Source organism: Ambystoma mexicanum, chromosome 3q (genome assembly GCF_040938575.1).
Source record: "Ambystoma mexicanum isolate Mex_15411 chromosome 3q, UKY_AmexF1_1, whole genome shotgun sequence".
Lineage (NCBI taxonomy): Eukaryota > Metazoa > Chordata > Amphibia > Caudata > Ambystomatidae > Ambystoma > Ambystoma mexicanum.
The window spans coordinates 608,158,263-608,171,208 of record NC_090926.1 but is presented as its reverse complement, the minus strand read 5'-3'; positions in this window follow the sequence as shown (position 1 = coordinate 608,171,208).

Here is a 12,946-nt window from a genome sequence, read left to right as displayed (position 1 = left end):
AACACTGATGAAGCCAGATGGGGTCCTACAGCACATAGAAGAGAACTATAGGTGAAGCTAATGTAGGCTATATTGGAAACCCACGATAAAAGCCTTTTGAAAAACAAGGTCCTATACTTAGACAAGTCCAGCATATGCTTCTCCTAGCCTGCTAAAGTACGGGTGTGCACCTCAACCTTGCTTTGATGCAGAGCACCCGCCTCACAGAGGTTTAATCAAAATCACAATTCTAATCCTAGACAGTATCCAACATTATTTCACATCCATTGATTGGAGTAGGGAAATCTAATTTACACACAAGCAATTTACAAGGCACACGCGTTCAAAACAGAATAATGGCAATTACAATGTGTGCGACTGTGGTCAAGTAGTTGTACTACAAATTAAGCCTTCCAGGTATTGGGGCATGTTGAATATGGTAATTAGAAATATAGAAACAAACCTATGGGCAGACGCATCTACTCTGCCAATTCCCTGCTGCAGCAACAATATTATCATCTTAGCTTCTACATCAGCCGCTGATTACTTGACAGAGTTCATAAATTAGTAATATTAACCACTTCAAAGCAAACATAACTAAACATTCCATCTTGAGTCTTAAAGAGAAATGAGTATTCAGTAGTTTTCCGAAGAATATTTCCTGTTAGAAAGCAACATCATGTGCAGCATAAAAGGCATCAGAGATAGTGATTTAACCAAGATCAGAGTTTTGTCAAGTTGGGGACTTAAAAATAGTCTGCTAATTCTCCAGTTTATTGGGGCATGTCACTTAATCCTTCAGAACCAGGTGTCCACAACAATGTGTTCCCCATACTCACTTTGTAAAGTCTGGACTCCCATCGTGAAGGTCTTATTACTTTGTGCTCTCATCATGGAACCATGGTTCCCTTAGCCACTTTGTGAAGCCCTGTAGCCCCCTCCTGAAGGTGGGTATGAAATTAGCATGGTGTGAATGACCACATACACATGCATAACTCAAATTCAAAAAATAATTTGAGGACCATTAGATAATTGTGACTGCTTATAATGAAAAGGAAGGAAGAAAGAAAAAAGGGAGAAAGAGAAAAAGGCAGAGACAAAGACAACCATTAGCACAGAGTGGCAGACCGCTTATAGCGAGCGCCTCCTCCATGGCAGATTGTAAGAAAATAGGCTAACCATTAGCAATGAGTGGCAGACCGCTTGGAGCGAGCGCCCCAACAGTGCCTCTGATTCAAAGAAAGGAAGAGGATGACCATTAGAAAAGTGTGAGACTGCTTATAGACAGATATTTACTTGGGATCCATGGGTGTGGAGGGAGGACAGAGAATCCCAAGCTGGAGGTGAGTTGCACAAGGAGGGCACAGACAAGACGGAGCTTTAAAACAATTTGAGACCGTGGTGCAGTTTAAATAACATTTGGTTTACCGAATTTACAATGCGTGCAAACCTTTGCAAATAGTTTTCAGTTCTATCTTTTAAGTGCACTTTTACTTTATTAAATAGTAAACCCCAAAACACAATGTGCCTCATTACAAGTTTGCCAGTCCAGTAACTACTGTAGCAGTAAGCTTGCCGGTACCGTAGTTCCCGAACCAGCAAACTAAGAGTTGTGCTCGCAGGTGCCTTTCTGCCCGCCAAGGCACCCGCAGAGCAGCACCCGCGAGCACAGGATTTCGGATGCACTGGCACCGTCATAAACGGTGCGGGTGCATCCGAGCTCCCCATTCCCATTCAGCCCTATGGGGCCGACTGGGAATGGGGAGCATCTTTTATCCAGTGCCCGCAAATGGGCAATTACCAGGTCCAGCAGGGCCGTAATGACCCAGTAATTGCCCATTTGTGGGCGCCGGAAAGAAAATTACACCAGCAGCAGCCGTGCCTGTACTACAGGCACGGCTACCACCAATGTCATAATGACCCCCAATGTTCCCAGGTTGTGTTTTAGGAGTTTACTAATAAAATCTCATAAATACAGACCTGGAATCTGCTGAAGTAGCTATTCTCCCCTATCTGCAGTGACTTAGAAAAGGCACATATGATTTGAAGAAAACAGCTTGATTGTGCATCACTGGCAGCTCACCTTAAAAAAGGCTATACAAATATGAAAAGCCTCTCAACTATGTGACTGCATGTTAATATGACATTGGAGACATCTCAGATGTAAATCCATTTGAAAACATTAAAAAAAAAAGAATAACAGAGTTCGAAATTGCCAGGAGCTAGGAGCTATTTAGCTCTTGGTTATAGCCAAGGAGAGCCTGGTTACCTCGAAACCAAGTGGTGCAATACAAACACGGTTATGTAATATTAACTGGGTAGGTTTGGGTATGTGTATAAAAGAGAATCATGGGCAAACATTTAGAATTTGTGTCTTATGCACAATTACATTTGCTGTACTCTATGCACTAGCTACTGCCTAATTGGTAATGCCCGATACAAGGGGGCTGAATTTTGTTCCTGGTCAAGAAATCCTAATTTCAACCCTACAATAGTAACCAGCAATTGCTCTAGGAAACTAGACTCTTGCTACACAACACCTACATGGCTTATGAATTGTTGGTTATCCTCCAGTTATGGCTCTTTACTTGTCTTTTTTAATTTAAATTCACCAGTCGCTCAAATGTCATAAAAGTCCTCAGTGTGCCAAAAATAACTTTCATAGGGCAAATTAATGTAAGCAACAGCTACAAATCATGGTTACAGCCATATGCACCAATAGGTTAGTGGGTTTAAAAGTTAAAGAAACTGTTGTATGCTGACCATTAGGCATATAGTGGCCACTGGCAAATGTAATAAAAAAAACACTGATGAAGCCAGATGGGGTCCTACAGCACATAGAAGAGAACTATAGGTGAAGCTAATGTAGGCTATATTGGAAACCCACGATAAAAGCCTTTTGAAAAACAAGGTCCTATACTTAGACAAGTCCAGCATATGCTTCTCCTAGCCTGCTAAAGTACGGGTGTGCACCTCAACCTTGCTTTGATGCAGAGCACCCGCCTCACAGAGGTTTAATCAAAATCACAATTCTAATCCTAGACAGTATCCAACATTATTTCACATCCATTGATTGGAGTAGGGAAATCTAATTTACACACAAGCAATTTACAAGGCACACGCGTTCAAAACAGAATAATGGCAATTACAATGTGTGCGACTGTGGTCAAGTAGTTGTACTACAAATTAAGCCTTCCAGGTATTGGGGCATGTTGAATATGGTAATTAGAAATATAGAAACAAACCTATGGGCAGACGCATCTACTCTGCCAATTCCCTGCTGCAGCAACAATATTATCATCTTAGCTTCTACATCAGCCACTGATTACTTGACAGAGTTCATAAATTAGTAATATTAACCACTTCAAAGCAAACATAACTAAACATTCCATCTTGAGTCTTAAAGAGAAATGAGTATTCAGTAGTTGTCCGAAGAATATTTCCTGTTAGAAAGCAACATCATGTGCAGCATAAAAGACATCAGAGATAGTGATTTAACCAAGATCAGAGTTTTGTCAAGTTGGGGACTTAAAAATAGTCTGCTAATTCTCCAGTTTATTGGGGCATGTCACTTAATCCTTCAGAACCAGGTGTCCACAACAATGTGTTCCCCATACTCACTTTGTAAAGTCTGGACTCCCATCGTGAAGGTCTTATTACTTTGTGCTCTCATCATGGAACCATGGTTCCCTTAGCCACTTTGTGAAGCCCTGTAGCCCCCTCCTGAAGGTGGGTATGAAATTAGCATGGTGTGAATGACCACATACACATGCATAACTCAAATTCAAAAAATAATTTGAGGACCATTAGATAATTGTGACTGCTTATAATGAAAAGGAAGGAAGAAAGAAAAAAGGGAGAAAGAGAAAAAGGCAGAGACAAAGACAACCATTAGCACAGAGTGGCAGACCGCTTATAGCGAGCGCCTCCTCCATGGCAGATTGTAAGAAAATAGGCTAACCATTAGCAATGAGTGGCAGACCGCTTGGAGCGAGCGCCCCAACAGTGCCTCTGATTCAAAGAAAGGAAGAGGATGACCATTAGAAAAGTGTGAGACTGCTTATAGACAGATATTTACTTGGGATCCATGGGTGTGGAGGGAGGACAGAGAATCCCAAGCTGGAGGTGAGTTGCACAAGGAGGGCACAGACAAGACGGAGCTTTAAAACAATTTGAGACCGTGGTGCAGTTTAAATCACCAAGCCTAAATGCCTATGCATTGTCAGACATTGAGCAGCCTTGTATTACAATAGCCGTTTATTACTGCTTTGCATGCATGTGAAGTCTAAAAACATCTAACCCGTCAACCAAAATCCCCTTAGCTCCTTCATTCAAGTTACACATTCTTCAGTAAAAGATGTGTATATTGTGATTTTAATCAACAACCTTGTACCCAAATTCGAACAGCGTTCCCCAAATAAAGAGGATTTATTATTACAAATCCTTGTTATCATTAAAATTCATCACCAACATAAGTGTGTGGTGTTGCTATTCCCTCTGACCTAATCAGATTTCCAGAAACCCAACTCATGCTTGTAAAACGCAGCAGGCCAAAACCCTGGCATGCAACTATATTTCATCTATTTCTATCCTTACAGTAGCACTTGCCTCGCTCTCTTGCCGGGACGCTGGAATGGCATAGAAGTGGGTCTTGGAACACAGACTGGGTTAAAGGGAATCTGGCTTGTAACTCAAGTCATCTGACTATCTGCTACCTGATGAGGTTGAGATTGTGACTGGAGACATATTCCCAGTAATCAAAATAAAGATATGATGGGCAGGAGCAGCTCCAAGGTATCTGGCATCACCTAGTATACAGGAAACATATCTGGAGAACTAGCAGCTAGTACTTGGCATGTCACAAATGTAACTTTCATTTCAGATCCAAACTATTGTCCATTATAAATGCCTCATTGTAATGCGATTGGAATTGTGCTTGATAATGTTTTTTTAATGTTACAGTGAGATTGTTTTGTGGAAAGATTATTTTAAGCTACACTAGGTTTTATTATTAATATGCTGTATTTTACTTTTAAATGTCTTATGTGTCATAAAATTCCTTTATACACATTCCCAAAACTGGTTATTTTTACATGGGTATATTTGAAGCACCGGTTTGACACGGGAGTCAACTGTAGCTCAAGGTATTGCTTGTTGTCAAGCTAACTGGGCTCTTTGAATCTACAAGCATGAGATAAATAGCTCCCAGCAATTTCACTTCCTGCATTCCATTTGAGGACAAAAGAGAACAAAAAGGTCAGTCTTGCACATTGTGCCAACATTTTTCATATGGCGCAAAGCTTTGCATTTTCCACAATGCAAAATACAGGTACATTATTCTGGGGCAGCTGTGAGTAGTAATAACTGTAGTTTTGGCTGGATTCTCATGCCTCAGAGCAGAGATGTGTAGCAAGCAGCCATCTTGCATAATCTTAAATGATGATCGTTTTCTGCTGCTAATACTGGACTATCTGGTGCATATTCCCTCCCCCACTCTTGTTACATTACATTTGACCCGTGCACATATACAGATCTTCACCAGTTGCCAAGATAAACTCTGTGCAAGGCTCAGGTCACACATTTTGTGGTTGGCCTCACACTAGTTTGTTTCTGGTACCACACCAAACTGCAGCTTCATTAGGACAGCCTGGCACAAATACCAAGCAAGCATCATTATTACCAATGATGGCAGCAAATCATTTGACTGTGGAAATAGAGACGTACACACAGACTGCCTGGGATCTAAAAAAATACAGATAATACATGCATGACCAAATAATGGCACAGAAATAATGTCCACACGCCACACATTGCAGATACATAGCACTAATCTAGTTCTCCTGCCACAGCATGGGTGAATGTGTGGATGAGTGACTGTTTATCAGTGCACAGAACAGTGGTAGAATTACATAGGGTTGTATGGATCGAAGACAAGGGATGCTAGTTTAGTGCCTAAATCCAAGTTTAATTGTAATGGCCACGGTATTTGCAAAGAGGAAAAGATACACTATTTTAAACATACCAAAGATGTCAGGGTCAACAAGAGAGTCCTTTGTTGGCTGGTCTTCGATTTAACCTATAGGAAACACAAATAAAGAAAAGCTTTTCACAGTGCAGCTGTATGGGAGATTCAAAAGTAGTAATTTAAGGTGGGAAAGGTGTTAACAGGAAATTATACTTATCTGATGCGAGCTTGGATTTGCAACACTGCCATCTCTTTGATGGTCAATAGATGAATGGGATTTGGAACCTGTGGATGTAAAAATGAATACTTTAGTTTGGATTACAGGATATGCTTAACAAACTACCATCTTCTAACAAGACTAGTTGGTGGTGCCGCACACATTGGTCTGCCATTAGTCTTTAGAAATACACATCCCATACTGAATTTAGACATCTGCGATGAAGCACCCCACTGCATTTAATCCCATGGTAATCCAGGTCCCCGAGCTTACTTAGCCATCCATCACAGAAAGAATATCTCTTACTCCCTCATGCCTACAAAATATTCAGCATCATGTTGGCGGCGACCCTCCTTTCGCTCTGGGTTTATTTTTCAAAAGAAAAACTGGTCCATCCACTTTTGATTAATGTTCACTATTGCTAGTACCCTTCCCCACCAGGTTAGGTGTTTGGGCAACCAGGCTTCTTATTTATCTTTAATTATTTGGAGGAACTTTTCACTATGTGACCGGGTCAGGGTCTTGACCCCTCCCAACCTGTCATAGGCTGACCAAGGCGTATGCCATAGCCGATCCTATCGCAAAGGAGGGGTGAGGGAGTTGGGGGGTTTAGACGCTGACCCCACTGGGCATGTACCACAATGTGTTTGGGTTCCTCCTGTTTCTGACCCTACGGACAATACCCGATACAGAACAGAAGGAGAAAACTGCTTGCCCTAATGGAAATTAACTATCCTTCCCCATTCAGGAGCAGAATGGGAGACCCACTCACTGCACGAAGCACAGACCTGCTGGGGAACTGGAACTAGCAAGAGACTGCACAGGAGTAGGGCACACCCAGGAAAACTCACAAACCTTGTTTGTAAAGTGAGTCACCAAGGATAGAAGAGGAACAGAAAACAATCAGGGACCTCATGGCTGTTAGTAGAAATATGGAGATTGAAAAGGGAAGTGGATAAAGGCCCTCAGGGGAAGTCCCAGCCCAGAAGGGAAGGGTATGGGAGGAAAAGTCAGTAGATCAGCTAGTGAATGATCGGGGAAAACAAGTGAGCCAAGTGTCCAATGGAAGCACAAGTAAGTATCCAGACAGGAAAGGGAGGGCTATAAAAATCCAGGAGTGTCCGCTGGCAGTGAAAGATGCTTAGGCGAAGTTGGGAGGAGTGAAGTAGGACCAAAAGACCACATAAGCAGGTGGAGGAGGGTTTTGGCTTGTTTGGAGCGAAAGTAAGGCTTTGGGACCGAGTAGTTGATACCAGTTTGGTTGTTTGTATGTGCTTGAATGAGAGAGTAAGAAAGAGAATGAGAGGGGGCGAGCTAGGGATAGTAAATGGCAAGTAGAGATAGGAGGGCTGAAAAGGTAGACTAGGAGGAGAGAGTAGATAAAGAGAAAAAGGACGAATTCTGTAGAAATAGTTTGAAAAGAGCTAGCAAAACACATCTAACCAACAGATAGATCTTGAAAGGAGTTGCTCAACAAGCATTATAACTTTTCTGAAGATGTGCCTGGCACAGGGATGTGAGGATGAAAGCACAGTAGACAATTAGCATTGTACAATCTCCAAATAAATATACTTAACATGTTTGTTCTGAATGTCATTTATGTTACTTTTATAGCTTCTTGTCGATGACAATCCAATGTTACTCTTCCCCTTTCTGCCATTTTGCTACATTACAAGTCCAGCAGGTAGAGTACCAAGTTGCTTCTGTTTTTTTTTTGCCATCATCACAATCTCCCTTGGCTTTACAATACTCACCATGGAGTCCGTAACAAGAAGAATTTTCCTCTGCGCATATAACAAATGAAAAATGATTAGATTTCTCAAAACTGAAAATCTATTTCAAGATATGGAAATTGTTCAGATTTCAATATTTAATAAAGCCACATCCACAATGATATTCTCCCTTTTTGGTGGTCTGTTTATGTTTCCTTACTGTTTTTCTAGTTCTCTGGCTAACTGGGTTTTTATGCACGTTGTATTGTGCTTTGGTGCTTTGTAAGCACAATACATAAAATGATACCTCTGTAGGCTTAGGCATATAGTTATTGCAAATTTTACAAGGGTATCACCCACAAGATGTCTTCACAGGAATGCCGGGGGAAGAAGGGAGAGATGAGGCAGGAGAAGACAAAGGGACCACGAGATGCCAGGGGAAGAGGGGAGAGATGAGGCAGGAGGAAGACTAAGGGACCACGAGATGCCAGGGGAAGAGGGGCGAGATGAGGCAGGAGGAAGACTAAGGGACCATGAGATGCCAAGGGGAGAGGGGAGATGAGGCAGGAGGAGACTAAGGGACCACAAGATGCCAGGGGAAGAGGTGAGAGATGAGGCAGGAGAAGACTAAGAGACCACGAGATGCCAGGGGAAGAGGGGAGAGATGAGGCAGGAGAAGACTAAGGGACCACAAGATGCCAGGGGAAGAGGTGAGAGATGAGGCAGGAGGAAGACTAAGATTTCACTTGCATATTGACTGAGAAAATACAGCATTCATTTTAATACGGGTGTCAACCAACTTTTTTTTACTCAAGGGTGCTTACCTCTGATGCTGTTGCTGGCCCAGGACTGGAATCAGATTAAAGCACTCAATGATTCTGGTCCCCCTCTTTCCACTGAAAAGCAGGTTCCAGGCAGTGTTTGATGGCCAGCTTCTGATGCAAACCCATTCCATTCCAGTACACTGAAATAGTAGCACAAACATTAATATTACATATTCCAATAGCAACAAATGGCACTTCTTACTGGGCAATGAAAGTCAGCAAAAGAAATACAACTTGCTACCTAGGACGGCTTCTAGTTTGACAGAAATGGTTTCATTTGATCTGGATATTCAAATTTGTTAAACACCATGCTTACAAATAGCTAGTACTGACCTCCAACATGGGGCCAACCCCCCCCCGGGAACAGTGAGCCCTCCAGGCACACACTGCCCCATGCATGGGCCTGCCAGTGTTTTTTCAAAGCAGTCTTCTGAGAGTTAATGACTTAATTGGAGTTTTAAACCCACTACTGGTGTAATAAAAAAGGTCTTAATCAGGTCTGCCTTCAGCCACTCGATTTAGAACTGGTGCGGCAAGCTTGCCGCTTCAAGCTAGTTTGCATTGAGACAGGTTGCGAGGTGAATAGCGAGTTCTGTGACTAGTAAACTAATTCCCTTCTACCCCAACTGCCCCAGCCCTCTTCTTTCTCAACTACCTCCCCTTCAGCCTCTACCCTTCTTACACCCCCAACCATACAATATCTCCCAACAACGCACACTGTAAGAGGATTCAATTCAACACTACAGCTAAGTCAATGCCTAGTCTTGGATACTGAATGGAAACCCTTATTGATATATCTTTATGTCCAGTTCATGAGTTCTGGATGACTACCCCTATATAACACCCCTCTCTTAGAATCCCCCTGACCCCACTGAGCCAAGAAGTAGTTCTGTTTTGCAAGTTTGAAAGGTTTCTTTGAGAAATAAGACAAAATATAGATAGCACGCTTTTATAATAAATTAATAATCAATATTGCCCTTATAAATAGAATGTTAATCAACAATGGTTAATCTGACACTAGCACACTTCTTTATAATCAATGAGGAGTTAGTATAGGATGGATCAAGTAGCAAAAATACTTTTATGATTTCAAGGGAAAAGCAATGAGGAATAAAAGTCAGTACAGAAATACTTGAGATGATTTTAGCAAAAGATAATATAATCACTTTTTCTCTGGCAATTCACCCCCCTCCCCTATGCAATGTAAGAAATGGAAGGAGATGGAAGTAACACACACAGTTCTCAGGAATGCAATCAAATACAATACGAAATTCAATTCCCACCCCAGCAAGCTTAGAGAAAATGAGTATTAGTATGAGTTTTAAAACACAGGCCCAAGTGCTTTGAATGTGGTGGCAATGAAGTGAGAAATATGCCGAAAATGGTTTTAATTCCCTTTAGGAGGTTCAGGGTGAGTGAGAGATACTTGGGATGAGTTCAGGCTCACTTTAGCAATGATTCAGAGATGGTGATTAAGAGGCAAACAAATTTTTAGCAAGGAAAGAAATGACTGCTGATGGTTACACGTGGCTGGATTTTTAACCAAATCGCAAATCGCGGTAAAATTTGCGAGTGCGTGAATCGTGATTGCGGAAAAAGTGTAAGGAGTAGGTTCTAGGCATTTTGGAAAGCTTAGATTCTAAGCTTTCAGAGGAAAGTTAAACCAAGTTCGTAGCCCAAACGGTTCCAGAGATATGAACGATTTTGTAAAGGTCGTTTTTCGGATTTAAAGTAAACTCAAAATGACAGGTGACAGCTTGCAGCTTCAGAATTGACAAGTGACAGTGGTGCAGCTTTACAAAATGACAAGTGACAACTTCTAGGAGGCAGTTCTGGTTATATTAAAATAGTTTGGACTAGATTATTTTAAACTAAGATCTTATTTCTGTCACAATCTGACCTAAGTACTCACAATATATTTTGGAAGGACTGGACCTCGTCACGGATCTGATCAATCAGGCTAGCAGCACTTCACAGCGATCTGGTCTCTGGGTCTGTGGTTCTGCACGGTCTGGTCTGGTCTGGCACTGGTCTGGTCTGTCCGGATACAGCGGTCTCTGCACGGCTCCTGGATCTCTGCACTGGTCCTGGCAAAAGTTCTTGGCAAGGGATTAAAGCAGCTCACCCGGCTGTGAGTAGCTTGCAGTGATTTGAGGCCTGCTGCAGAGAACTCAGCTTGTGGTTTTAGGCCTCTGATTTAGGTTCTAAAGTATAAGTTCAAGGTTCTGGAGTATGTAGCTGGAGTCAGTCTGGAACTGGTATCTTCTGGATGTTGTGTGGTCCGGCAAAACGCTCCGCAGCAACTGGATTTGAATGTCCTCTCTAGCTTCCAGTGGCTCTTTTTATGTCTTTTGAAAGTGGGTGTCTGCGCAGCATCACTAAGCCAGCCCCTCTCTCAACTGATCATTGGTCAAGCTTTTCTCTCTTCCTTGATAGGGGAAAGGAAATGTGAGTCATGGTGATGCTGTTTTATGGCCTGCAGAAAGGACACTCCCCTGTCAAATTCCACAAAAAACTATATTTGACCCAAATACATATTGCACAGATATGCAGTTGTTTAAAATTACATGCACCCATCACATATCACATGAGGTATACTCGGCTTGCATTCAGAAATGGCAACATTTTGCGCTTTTTAGTAGCTTTCCCCATATCGGATTTTTCTCCAAATTTATATAAATGTGTGCAAGGCATGTGGGCATTTAGATAAGGAAGTGTCAGATTTTTAACCTGCATACATTTAGAGTAGCAACCTCTTTTCCGCTCGTAAACCCCCAGATCATACTACCTGGTCCTAAAACCTCTTAAAATGTGGGCAGAAAAATCACAAGAATTATGGTATCATTTAGATAATTTTGACAAGTCCGCACCATGAGTTATACATCTTTCTTAAAATCATATTCTGGCCAACAGGGGTGTGTCTTCCCAGGTCACATGGTTGAGAAACCAGTTTGCCCACTTTCTTTAAGCTCAGCCTGTCCTCAGAGGGGGCTGCCCCTCCCCGTTTCTGCCAAGAGGAAGCCACTTTACGACCTCCCCTATAAACCATCTGCCTGAGTCAAGGAAGGGCTTTGTTCAAAAGGAAGCCATTTACGACCACCCCAATAAACCATCTGCCTGGGCCCTTTGTTTAGTTTCTTGCAATCCCCTGGTAATTCAATCAGAGAGTGTGTGACAATCTTTTGGCAGGAGCAACAGAATGCAGCCAGGCCTGGGAATGCATTTGTTGGGCAAGCCCCCACTCCTGTCGGGCAGAATTGGAATCTCCTTAAGCCAGTTTTTAGCTACATGTCATTTTTTGTTCCCCAGTTTAAGTCAATACAATTTTTACATATGCAGCTAGAATGCTGATTCTAAGTTCAAAACTATGACATTTTAACAGTTACAAACTATGTGACACTCAAAAGTAGGTCACTCAGTTAATTTAAACATTTCGATTTTGGTGGTTTTAATCCAGTTTCAGTTAGGCTGCTGACATGCATAGCTCAGCCAGTTTTGTTATGAACATTGTTTTGGGCTCTTCATCTTCCCAGATTTTGTATGCACACCTACTTCATTCTGCCAGATGTCCGCTGGTGTTCAGTGAGATTTTTGGATGTGTTGCAATGTTTGAAAATAGGCATTTTGAGCTGGCATTCAGAGAAACCAAAGGTAAATTTAAAGCGTTTTTGAGCTAACAGGCGCTGCTGTTTTACCTTTGGCACCCATTCCACTCATGGCACCCTGGCCCATCATGCTCGCACTGGTGGGTGGCAAGTTAGGCAGCCATTTTGGTGTACGCACAAACTACGTGGTTCTCCTGGATTCTGGCGCACATGTGGGCTTTTTGGCCATCTTGGATTTTCTAAGCCCACAGCACCAAATGTTGCAGCATGATAGCTCAAACGTGGGTCAGGACACCCAACAACACACAATATCTTCTACCCACACTCACACCTGGACAACCTCTGCCACCCACCCAGCTACTTCATCACTCCCTCTATGCAGTTGAAGGGGATACAAAGTACAATATAAAAACAGCCAAATAAAATAAAAATACACTTTAAAAGAAATACTAATTTGTGATAACATTCTTAAAAAGGTAGCAAAATTTGCACTGGAGCAGGAGACTACTTCCTCCAAGAGTTCACTCTTGTTTTCTTTATCCATCCTGGCCTCGAGAGTTTGTAAACACCAAGAAGATAAATCTGCGCTGGCAGCTTTCACCAAGAGCACAGTTTGCATCTGCTGGAGAAAAAAGGCCCTACGT